Source organism: Globicephala melas, chromosome 17, assembly GCF_963455315.2.
Source record: "Globicephala melas chromosome 17, mGloMel1.2, whole genome shotgun sequence".
NCBI lineage: Eukaryota > Metazoa > Chordata > Mammalia > Artiodactyla > Delphinidae > Globicephala > Globicephala melas.
The window spans coordinates 10684164-10697142 of NC_083330.1; positions in this window are offsets into that span (position 1 = coordinate 10684164).

Below are 12979 nucleotides of genomic sequence, written 5' to 3' on the forward strand. Positions count from 1 at the left end.
GATTTGGTCTCTGTTAAATCCAGCTTCAGATTCCAAAGAAAGGAAAGATTCAAGCTGGGAGAGGCTGGCATGGGAAAAAACTAGGACTAAAATGCAGTGTCATCAAAGGGGACCAGGTCCTCTCTGCATGCCTTTGTGATAGCCCAGTTCTCCTTATATGGGTGCAAAAATGAGAGTTTTTAAAAAGCGATGAGTTTTGCATTCCTAAGCAAGTGTGGGGTTGGGCAAGTTGGGCAAGTCATGAAGTATTCTGAGCCTTGGTTTCCTTACTCACTCACTACGTGGGAGTGATAGTCTCCCCTGCCATGACCACCCCTGAAGGCTGGAACAAAGGCAGTGAACTCAGAGAACATTCCTATAAAGTTGATGTGGGAGGGATAAAAATGGCCCCTCAGAGATGTCCACCTCCTAATCCCCAGACTCTGTTACTTCACAATGGGCACTTTGTAGATGTGATTAAGTTAAGGGTTCTGGATGGGGAGATCACAGGAATACTTATAAGGGAAAGAGGGAAGCACAGGGGTCAGAGTGAGAGAGGAGTGTTGGATTGCTGGCTTTGACGATGGAGGAAGGGGCCACAAGCCAAAGTATGTATGTGGCCTCTAGAAACTGGAAAAGGCAAGGAACAGATTCAGCACTAGAGCCTCCAGAAGGAATACAATTCTGCCCACCGCTTGACTTTAGGCCAGTGAGGCCCATTGTACTCTGACCTACAGAACTGTGAATAATAAATTTGTATTGTTTTAAGCCACTCAATTTGTGGTAAATTGTTACAGAAACAGTAGGAACAGGAATTAGGAATAGGCCTGAGTGAACAGAAAGGCAAAAGTCGTTCAGTGGAAACTTTGGTGTTTGCAGCCTGTTTGTTTTTTGGGCGGAGCTCCAGGAACATGCTAATTTGCATAGCTGCCTCAAAGCCTGTGTCTGCCAGTAGCTAGACAGCTGCCGGTGATTTCCTTCAGCTGTTTATTGGCTGGAAGCTACCAAAAGACTCAGTTAAGGCAGTTTCTCTGAAAGTGAAAGTCACCCACAGTATCGCCTCTGATCTGTTACATGCAGGCCTGCTAGAACTCACCTCACATAAATTTTCTGTGCTGAGCCAGCTTTAGCCGCCAAACACGCAGGAACCAATCACAACAAATGATGCCGTGAATTTATGGTCTCTGGAATACATGCCTGTATTTGTACTCCTGGAAAAATGTTTGGAATTGTGATTAACAGGAATATGCTTCTGAAGTAAGTTTAGTCAAACCTTTCAGCATACATCAGAGATCAGTGATAATATCCAACTCTTTTTTATGACAAAGTAGAATGTAAAAAAACCAAAAAAACCCAACCAAACAAACAAAAAAACCCAACTAGTTTTTGCTGATAGTTTTAGATTCCCAGAGCAGTTTGGTTAGCATGAGGAGGTTGAAAGCCTAGATTCCTGAGCTTACTAAGGGCTTTAGACCATTCTTTGATCTGAAGCAGAAGTAGAAATACTGGACACATGCAGTCTGTGATTCCAGGGGTAACGGGGGTGACAAATTGTGTTCCAGGATGGTTCAAGGATTGACGGCCAACTGTAGGGATCTTGGAGACACAGTCATAAGAGCAAAACGCATTGGATATTTGAGGCATCGTGGTACTAAATGCCTTCTTCCTACCTGAGTTGTGAAGGATTAAACGGCTGTGAATCATTTCTTTGTTAGCCACTACCCCGAGGAACACAAAGAATCCGATGTTAGCAAAAGAGAAGAGACACAGAGCAGCTAGCTTCTCAGCATTTAGCTAGGAAAACGAAACCCTGTGTCCTCTTTTCAAAAGCAATGTGTGATGACTCATACAGTCCATAATGACTCAAAGGTGCTCGATTCCTATAGAAATATCAGCTTTGCCAGGTGCCCACTGACCCTACACTGTTGAGCAGCTTATCAGATTGAAAATGATGAACTCCTTGGCCAAGGGAGGAAAAACTCCATCAGTTATTTATTTTAGATTTGAGTAAATATTGTTTCTGGAGTGGCAGATACCATGGTTCGGGACAACAGCTTTAGGGAAAGAACAGCTGAATATTTAATCTACTCTTATTCATCGTAAGTGCTACACTGCTTTCTGAAATTGCCAACCAAAACTTGGTACAGAATTTTGTATTGAAGAGACTGGAATTCTAGATATTGCTTAGACATAGCAACCAGTACTTTACTCATGGGGCATCATAATATATTTCATCTAGTAGACATTTTTAAAGGGAGGGAGAATTCAATGGACTGCATCAACTGTGAAGAATAAATACAGAAATTAACTCCTCGCACATCCTTTGTTCTGGGCCACTATACACTGTGTTACAATTGCCCCTATTGAATTACTTCTGAAAGAATTTCTTGCATAATGGCATTTTAGTCATAACTGCAATGTCAACAAACAAGGCAGATTAATGGTTCTAGTCCTAAGCTGTCTTGCTCTCTGCTTGTTAGAATTGTAGTCAGATCTTCGTTAGAATGAATGACATCTGATTCCATAAGGCAGTCACAACAGAGGCACCTTCTTGCTAGGGTGTCACCCTGCAGATGACAATGTAGGCCATTATGAATGACACTCCACAATTTTTTACTTCCTGCCTCAAATTGTAGTTAATCTTTCATCCGAACTGTACACATGTGCGGCTTTAAGTGGCCTATCACAGCGAGCACTCAGTAATGCTGCAAGCACATGGAGACTGACAGAAGGTAAATTGCTTATCGGGAGGTCTGTATTTCAATTCACAGCATATTCCAAACACGTCGAGGTGAAAGCACTCCACAACAGCTGCTTTCACTGCTAACTATTTTTGATGGAAATGTCAATAAAGCTCCAGGCCCTTTCATATTTTTGGCCAGGAATGTCCATCTTTTCCTATGCAGGCTGGCAGGTGGAGTTCCATTTATCTACTCTTAGGAACATGTCCTATAATAATGATGGCCTCTGGAGGCCGTTTAGAGTGATTGAGAGCAGTGATTGGGACAATAGGCTGCTGAATTTCATTGCTGGACTGGGTTGACAGGTGACTGCTTTTATACCCTCTCATCTGGTGAGGAAGGAAATAAAACACACTTCCATCCGGACCACAGGCAAATCACCTCCAGGTTGAAGACCTCCACCTATAGTTTATTCCATTCATCGAAAAAAATTTGAGAACTGTGGTTATAAAACAATCACAAATTCCCCAGCAGATCTAGAGTTTTTAAAGAGACAGCAACAGCATTCATCTTCTGTAGGATTACATATAGGAGAATTAAGCAAACAATTTTGAATGGGCTATGTATGCCTTTGAGGACCTTCCTCCTTTTCCTTGCAGATGTCCCTTTTGGGATGCCAGCTGTTCATGCTGTATAACAAACTCTCTTTTAACTAATGCTCTGAGGAAGATGACTGAAGCTTGACCTTTAGCAGCTGAAAGCTAGCAGATACATTAAAAATCAATTCAAAGACGCTGCTTTTGAGCACATTTGCATTCAAATATATCCGTATGTTACAGCTGTGAGTAAAACCTCATACTCTTTTATTCACCACACTTACTGAGCATCTGCTATAGGCAAGACATTCTATTTCACACTAGGGTTAGGGATACAAACTAGAATTAGACAAACACTCACCTAGAGGTAGTAAGAATAATAATCTGAAGTGAAAGTATGCTAAACTTGTATTTATTTTTTATAGCCTTCCTTTGATTTCTAATTTTGTGTGTTATTAGTAATGTATGTACTTTATTATTAGAGGATTGCAGATAACATTTATAAGAAATGTTTGGAGTACATGCTCTTTTTTTTTCTGTGATGTGAGTATGTAACTTAAAACTTTGGGTACAGTTGTTCTCAAGAAAAAAGCATAACTCCAAAGCAGAAGCTAGACTAATCTGTTTTCAATCCAATCTCCAGCACTTATTAGCCTACTAGTCTTGGGAGGCTTAAATAACCTTTACTTAATCTTTATGAGCCTTAGTTTCTTCATATGTTAACTAACAATAGCTAACATGCATGGAGCATTTACTATGAATCGGACACTTCGTTTGCATGATTAGATCCAATCCTTACAAAAGCCCTTGGAGTTGGGTGCTTTAATTATCCCATCTTACTAAGGGTAACATAACATGACTAGTAATGGAGCCGGGACTGCAATGTTTATAGAACCTCTGTTTTAAATTACTGCTCTAACTTATCTTCAGCCTGGTAAGAATAGTACCTTATAACATTATTGTATGCCTGAACTTTAGTAATGCTGGATAAAAATTTCTTCTCTTCTCCCTGGAATTGAATCAGCAACTTGAGAAGTATCCAAAAAGCTGTTGAAACTGAGAGAGGGTAGCAACTGATTCTCCCTTATGACATCTGGGTGCTTTTCATAGTTGAGCTTGAAAATGAATAAGGTTGGATATTGTAGGGAAACTGTAAGTCAAGAGTATGGGAAGAGGAAAAAGCCATGAATGGGCTGCTCAGCGTCTGGTGAGCCATCTCCTTTCACTGCAAAGGGAACATCTTGCCTGGTGGGACTTAGGATTGAAATTTGAAGATATATAACAGACCTAACAACTTACTAGCCATGTGATTTATTTGATGCCCACTTCTCTTGGGAAATAAAAATTATCTCACAGAGTGTGATGAGAATTAAGTGGAATAATATATGGGAAAACACTTAAGGAACTCAGTGCTATACAGGTGTGAATTTGTGCACCTTATCTCTCTGATCAGCTGTAAACTGAAGGTCACGATCAAGTCAGTCTTAAGTGTTACATCACCTTAGTGGCTAGTACAGCATCGTGCGTCCTGTAAATACTAAGTTAATATGTGCTGAGTGAATAAATGTTAGGTTAGATAATTCTATGTATCATTCTTTCCACATTATGGAAAACGATGTACAGTTGTATAAGGACATGATTTGATTTAATAGGCATCAAATCATATTATTATGATTAAATATGTAGTTGGGATTCCAACAGATTTCTCCTTATGCCATTATTTTTTTTCAAAGTGTGTCTTCCCCTAAGTATGTGGTGAGGATTTTGTGATTGCATCCCGCAACGATGTCCTAGGAATGGAAAACATCACGAGATGATGCCCTCCTAACCCCAGGGAGACAACTGTGTGAAATAATCCCAAAGACCCCCAGCTGGCTCCTGGCAGACTCCCCAGCAACTATCTGAGCAGCTGTGCAGTTGAGGTTACCCTGCAGCAGTCTGGGTGCCTGGGTGGTCTTTGGCTTTTTGTTTCATAGAAATCAACAGATTAATTTAAAATAACAACAACAAAACCTAGCTATATGCCACTTAGAAGAGAAATAAGTTTCAAAAATGACAAAGAATGTTTAAAAATTAATAGAGAAAGATTTATCAGATAATTACCAACCAAAGATAATATAATAACACTGATAAGAGTTAAGATGGTATTTAAGCAGTATGTTGCCTTACCTACCACTACCCCATGGTTGTGGTGTATCCTTCATGACCTTATTTTTATATTTTTACTACTTATGCAAATACATGTCCAAAAGTATATAGTTTTGTGTGTTTAAAATTTTGCATAAATGGTAATATACTGTATCATTCTGATTCTTGTTTTTTTGGTCTTCATATGCCATTGCTTTTTTAGATGTATCTATGTTAGTACAGTTAGCTCTGGTGTTTATATTTTAATTGCTATATAGTATTCTGTTATGTAAATACAATATTTAAAATTTTCCTATTCCCTTGCTAATGGGCATTTATATTGTTTCCATTTAAAATACTATCCATACTATTATTACTACTTATTACTATATCACTTTTTAAGACCTTGGTACAATAATTGTCCATGTATATGTCTCATTATTTCATTTATTTTGCTTGAAGAGGATCCTGGATGATAGTTATAAGCATCTTCAATTTTCGTAGATACGATAAGTTTGTTCTGCAAAGTGATTGTACAAGTTTACATCTGGTCAACAGGGCATGACAGTTCCCAGTTCTTCCCTTCTGCTATTTTTATTTTTTTATTTTTTATTTTTATTGAAATATAGTTGATTTACAATGTTGTGTTAGTTTCAGGTGTATAGCACAGATTCAGATATATATATGTATACTATATATATATATATTATATACATATATATATTTTTTCAGATTCTTTTCCCTTATAGGTCATTACAAAATATTGAGTATAGTTCCCTGTGCTGCACGGTAGGTCCTTGTTGCTTTTATCTTTTTATATATAGTAGTGTGTATGTGTTAATCCCAAATTCCTAATTTATTCCTCCCACACATACACGTTTCCCCTTTGGTAACCATAAGTTTGTTTTCTACGTCTGTGAGTCTATTTCTGTTTTGTAAATAAGTTCATTTGTATTTTTTTTTTAGATTCTACATATAAGTGATATCATATGATATTTGTCTTTCTCTGGCTGGCTTACTTCACTTAATATGATAATCTTTAGGTCCATCCATGTTGCTGCAAATGGCATTATTTCATTCTTTTTTATGGTTGAGTAATATTCCATTGTATACATATGCCACATCTTCTTTATCCATTCATCTGTCAATAGGTTGCTTCCATGTCTTGGCTATTGTAAATATGCTGCTATGAACATTGGGGTGCATGTATCTTTTCAAATTAAAGTTTTCTATAGATATTTCCCCAGGAGTGAGATCCCTGGATCAGATGGTAACTCTATTTTTAGTTTCTTATTTTCTCCATACCCTCTCCAACATTTATTATTTGTAAACATTTTATTGTTTTCAGGCTGTTTCATGCTTCCTATGTTCCTTCATCTTTTGCTGTCTTCTTTTGTGATTTGATGATTTTTTTGTAGTATAATTTGATTTCTTTCTATTTTTTTTGGTGTACCTACTGCAGGCTTTTTTTTTTGCTTTTCTTTTCTTTTTTTTTTGCGGTACGCGGGCCTCTCACTGTTGTGGCCTCTCCCGTTGCGGAGCACAGGCTCCGGACTCTGAGGCTCAGCGGCCATGGCTCACAGGCCCAGCCGCTCCGCTGCATGTGGGATCTTCCCAGACCGGGGCACAAACCCCTGTCCCCTGCATCGGCAGGTGGACTCTCAACCACTGCACCACCAGGGAAGCCCCCTACTGCAGGTTTTTTCTTTGTGTTTCTCATGAGGATTATGTAAGACATCTTGTAATTATAACAGTCTATTTTAAGCTGATATCAATTTAAGTTTGATTACAAACAAAGCTCTACCCTTTTTCTTCTTTCCTCCCTGCATTTTAGGTTGTTAGTGTCACAATTTCTATCTTTTTATATTGTGTATCCATTAACAAATTATTAGAGCTACAGTTATTTTTAATACTTCCGTCTTTGCACTTTTATACTAGAGTTAAAAGTGGTTTATTCACCACTCTTACAGTATTAAAATATTCTGTATCTGACTGTATACTTACCTTTACAAGTGAATTTTATTCTTTCATAAGTTTTATGTTGCTAATTAGTGTCCTTTTGTTTCAACTTGAAGAAATTTAGCATTTCCTATAAGGTCAGGTCAAGTGGTGATGAACTCCCTCAGCTTTTTTTTGTCTTCAGAAGTCTATTGTTTCTTCATTTCTGAAAGTCAGCTTTGCCAAATATTATATTCTTGTTGACAGGTTCTTTTTCTTTCAGCACTTCAAATATATCATCCCACGCTCTCCTACTCTGCAAAGTTTCTGCTGAGAAATCCACTGATAGTTTTATGGGGATCCCTTATATGTGATGAGTTGCTTTTCTCTTGTTGCTTTCAAAATTCTCTTTGTATTATTCTCTTTGAGTTTTGACCGTTGATTGTAATGTGTCTTAGTGAAGGTACCGCTTGATATTTAGCCTATTTGGGATTATCTGGGCATCGTAGATCCAGATGTTCACTTCCCTTCCCAGTTTTGAGAACTTTTCTGCCATTATTCTTTTTTTTTTTTGCGGTACGCGGGCCTCTCACTGTTGTGGCCTCTCCCGTTGCGGAGCACAGGCTCCGGCCGCTCCGCGGCATGTGGGATCTTCCCGGACCGTGGCACGAACCCGTGTCCCCTGCATCGGCAGGCAGACTCTCAACCACTGCGCCACCAGGGAAGCCCTGCCATTATTCTTTAAAAAACTTTCTGTACCTATTTTTCTGTTCCTTTTTGGGACTGCTGTAATGCATATATTGTTTCCTTTGATGGTGTCCCATTGGTCACATAGGTTTCTTCACACCTTTTTCATTCTTTTCTTTTAGTTCCTCTCACTGGATAATTTTAAACCACCTGCCTTTGAGTTTGTTGATTCCTTCTTCCATAGGATCAATTCTGCTGTTGAAGTTCTCTACTGAATTTTTCACATCAATCACTGTATTCTTCAGCACCAGGAATTAGTTTGGTTCTCTGTTACGGTTTCTGTTTCTTTATTACACTTCCCAGCTTTGTGGAGACAGCTAAATCAATAAAAAACCCCAAAGAAGTCAAGTAGGAACCAAAGTCAAGTTTTTTGGCAGACCACACAGTGTCTGTTAGCTTGAGTGATGTTTTCAATCAGCACTACCCAAAAGCTGAAAGTCCATAGTCCGACAAGTTTTTATTTGACCAAATACTTAAATAACCTGAACACATAAGTTATAACTGTCTGTCCTCATTACTTTTGATGATAATTTCCCTTTGACAACAGTTAGTTGGTATGATGCCCACCTGTACCTTGATGCTTTGCTAGGTACTACTTTAGCTCCACAGTAGCGTATGCTATAAATGTCAACTAGTTCAAAGCAGCTGTTAAGGTTGTTTGGGTCTTCCATATCTTTACTGATATTTTTGGCTACTTTTTCTATCAGTTACTGAGAAGAGAGTAATAAAATGTCAATTTATGATTGTTGACTTTTTATTTCTCCAATTAGTTCTTCCAAATTTTGCTTAATGTATTTTGAAGCTCTGCTGTTAGTGGTATATATGCTTTGGACTGTTTGTCTTCTAGATAAAATGTTCCCTTTGGTTATTATGATATTTTGTCTTTATCTTTGGCTATATTCTTTATCTTAAGGTCTAATTTTTTGATATTATTATAGCCCTGCTAGCTTTGTTATGTTCTAAGTTTGCATGATCTATATTCTTCTGCCCTTTTATATTCTGTATTTTCATGTTAAAAGTGTATTTCTTTTAAATCATATATAGGATGATATTAATTTTTATTTTATCATCTATCTTTTAATTGGGCTGTTTCACCCATTTACATTTAATGTTATGAATACATTGGGTTTAAGTCTACCATTTGGAATTTATTTTCTATTTGTTCCACTTGTTCTTTATTCCTTTGTTTCTACTTTCTTTTGTTGAGTGGTATTTATGGTTATCTTCTATAGTATAGTGACTTCTTAGCTATATTTCTTTGTTTTTTTGATGGTCACTTTAGCCAATTAATTATAATAATATACCTTCAAATAATACCATTAAAATATTTTTCTACTTATACATTTTATAAAACACACAAAACACTGCATTGTAAATATATTAATATATTTATGTCTTCTAAATGCAATATTTGTATACTACTTTTGTATAATATAATAAATACTTTGCTCATGTAATTATATGTATTCCATAATATTGTGATATACATAGTACACTTATAAATATGTTACAGAGTTGTAACTTAAAAATATATTATAACTTTTTTAGGGATAAATGCACAGAAATATATATTGTAAGAACAAACACATGTATAATACATACATAAATATTGCTTTAAATAGTTAAGAATATTGTGGAAAAACTTGAAAATACATATAAAACTTTATGTAGATAATTTTATTTCTGGTGCTCCCTCTTTCTTCCTTTAGATTCAGAGTTCCATCTGATATAATTTTCCTTCATTTTGGAAATGATCTGTATCTTTTAGTACTTATTAGAGTGAAATCACCTAACTGACTCAAATCACCTAAGTTTTTGTCTCTCTGAAATGTCTTCACTTGATTTTGACTTTTGAAAATTATTTTCACTGATTGAAGAATTGTAGGCTGACAATTTTCAAATTTCAACACTTTCAAGATGGCATTTCATTGTCTTTTGGTCTCCATTGTTTCTGGTGAGAAGTAAACTGTCATTCATGTTGTTGTTCCTAGTCTTTTTTCTTTGAATAATTGTAAGATTTCATCTTTGTTTTTTTGTGCACTTTGATTAAGATGCCTTTGTGAAATTTTTTCTTGTTTATTTAACTAAGAATTTTCACTGAGCTTTCTATAGGTAGGTATATAGGTATCACCTATAGGTAGGTGAGTAGGTATCCTTCAGCAGTTCTGGAAAGTTCTCATACATTATTTCTTTACGTATTTCTTCTCTCCCTTTCTCTCTTCTCTTTCTAAGACTCCATCTACATGCATATTAAACTATTTGATATTATCCCACATATTTCAGACTCTTCTGGGTTTTTTTACTCTTTGTGTTTCAATTTTTATGCAATCTACTAATCTGTTTTCAAATTCACTTACTTTTCTTCTGTGTCCAGTCTGCTATAAAGTCCATTTGATAATTCTCTAAAATAATTTTTTTTTTTTAAATTTGTGAGTTGTGGTTTTTTTGGTTTTGTTTGCTTGTTTTTTTTTGTGTTTTTTTTGTTTTTTTTGCGGTACGCGGGCCTCTCACTGTTGTGGCCTCTCCCGTTGCGGAGCACAGGCTCCGGACGCGCAGGCTCAGCGGCCATGGCCCACGGGCCCAGCCGCTCCGCGGCATGTGGGATCTTCCCGGACCGGGGCACGAACCCGTGTCCCCTGCATCGGCAGGTGGACACTCAACCACTGCGCCACCAGGGAAACCCTGTTTGCTTGTTTTTGACCACACTGGGTGGCTTGTGAGATCTTAGTTCCCTGACCAGGGATCAAAACTGTGCCCCCTACAATGGAAGTGTGGAGTCCAAAGCAATGAAAAAATTTTTCAATTTTGATACAGCATCTCATACTTCTAACTTTTACATTTGGATCTTCACGTTCTAAGTGAACGTGAAGTCTTTGCTGAAATTCCTCATCTCTTCTTATATGTGGTCCATCTTTTCCATATAAATCTTTAAAGACTTTTATTGTAGTTAAATTAAAATTCCTATATTATTGTCCCAACATCTGGGTCATCTCTGGTTTATCTTCTATTGACTCTTTTCCCTCATGACCATACATAACATTTCCCTGCTTTATTGTCTTGAAATTAAAAAAAAAATTATATGTAGGATATTTTATATGAAACATAGTAGAGAATGAAGTAAATAATAAAAAATCAAACAATCTGATTTAAAAATGGGTGGAATATCGAGTAGACATTTTTTCCAAAGAAGACATATACATGGCCAAGATGAAAAGATGCTCAACATCGTTAATCATCAGGGAAATGCAAATCAAAACCAGATTGAGATATCACCCCTCACCTGTTTGAATGGCTGTTATTAAAAAGATGAAATAACAAGTGTTGACAAGGATGTGAAGAAAAGGGAACCCTTGTTCAGTGTTAGCAGGGAGTATGACTTGGTGCAGCCACTGTGGAAAACAGTATGGAGGTTCCTCAAAAAATGATCCAACGATTTCACCTTTGGGTATTTACCTGAAGAAAATGAAAACACTAACTCAAAAAGATATTTGCACCTCCAGGTTAATTGCTACATTATTTATAATAGCCAAGATATGGAAACAACTTAAGCGTCCAGGGATGGATGAATGGATAAAGAAGATGTGGTATATATACACAATGGAATACTGCTCAGCCATAAAAAAGAAGAAATTCCTGTCATTTGTGACAACATGGTTGGACCTCAAGGGCATGATGATAAGTGAAATAAGTCAGACAGACAAAGACAAGTGCCATATGATCTCTCTTATATGTGGAATCTGAAAACAAACAGTAAGAAAAAACCAAGCTCATCGATACAGAGAACAGATTGGTGGTTGCCAGAGACAAAGGGTGGGGGTTGTGTGTGTGGTGTGGGAGAAATGGGTGAAGGATGTCAAAGGTAAAAAAAAAATGCACTTGATGTAAAACAGACATAGAAATTTTGAATCATATTCAAAATACTGACTTTATTTTTTAAAAAGGATATGGAAGGTGACATTTTTTTTCTTTTTCACATTTTTTCTTTTGGCTCAGTCCTGCTCTTCACCTTCTTTCTAAAAACTTAGAAATGTCTCTGTACTGTACTTTCTTTACCTTGCTCCCAGCCAACAAAGCTCTTTATTGTTTTACTTCTTTTCCAATTATTCTGGCCTTGCAAAAATGTAAATAAAAGGAAGGGGGTCAACCAATTAGTCACTTAACATCTTTGAGTCTCAGTTTAACCATGAGATTTTTGAACTGGATTCATAATTCAACAGATATTTATTAAATTAGCACTGTGTACAGAATACTGTCTATATTTGCAAGGGAAACATCATATTACCCTCCTGGAGCTTACATTCTACTGAAAGAGACATTCATTAAACTAATAAATTTAAAATGTAATGTCATTAAGATAGAGAACAAAAGGAGTAACATTTGATATGGTTGTTAGGAAAGGCTTCAATGAGTTGATAGGAACATGCATAAGAAAAAAACAAGGTTCTAAACTTCTTTTTATTTCAGCCATATAAAGTTGATTCACTGCATTCTATTCAATAAGTTAACCATTTGTTTTCTTTTGAGATGTAGGAGCTGCAGTAACAAATTATAAAGTATTTGGTGGTCAGATTCAAGTTAACACAGATGACTCAAGTAGCCCAATTAAACACATCCTGAGCATGTAATTGGTTTCCAGCTTTTCCTCTTTATCGGAAACCAAGAGTGCATATTATTAATTATTCAGTTTTCCTATCCCTTCAGATATGACAGTGTCTTCACAGAGACAGGATGTAGGAGATGATTTCGCAATGACTGGGGACTTAGTCACTTATAAATTAACCAAAATAGCATCACTGCTAGGTGATCCCACTGCTTAATCTGAACTGAATATTGGACTAACTAAATTGTTGGGAGATCAGTGGAGATAGTATCCGTTTTCCTCATGGCTCTTTTTGGTGCCTGGATCAGACT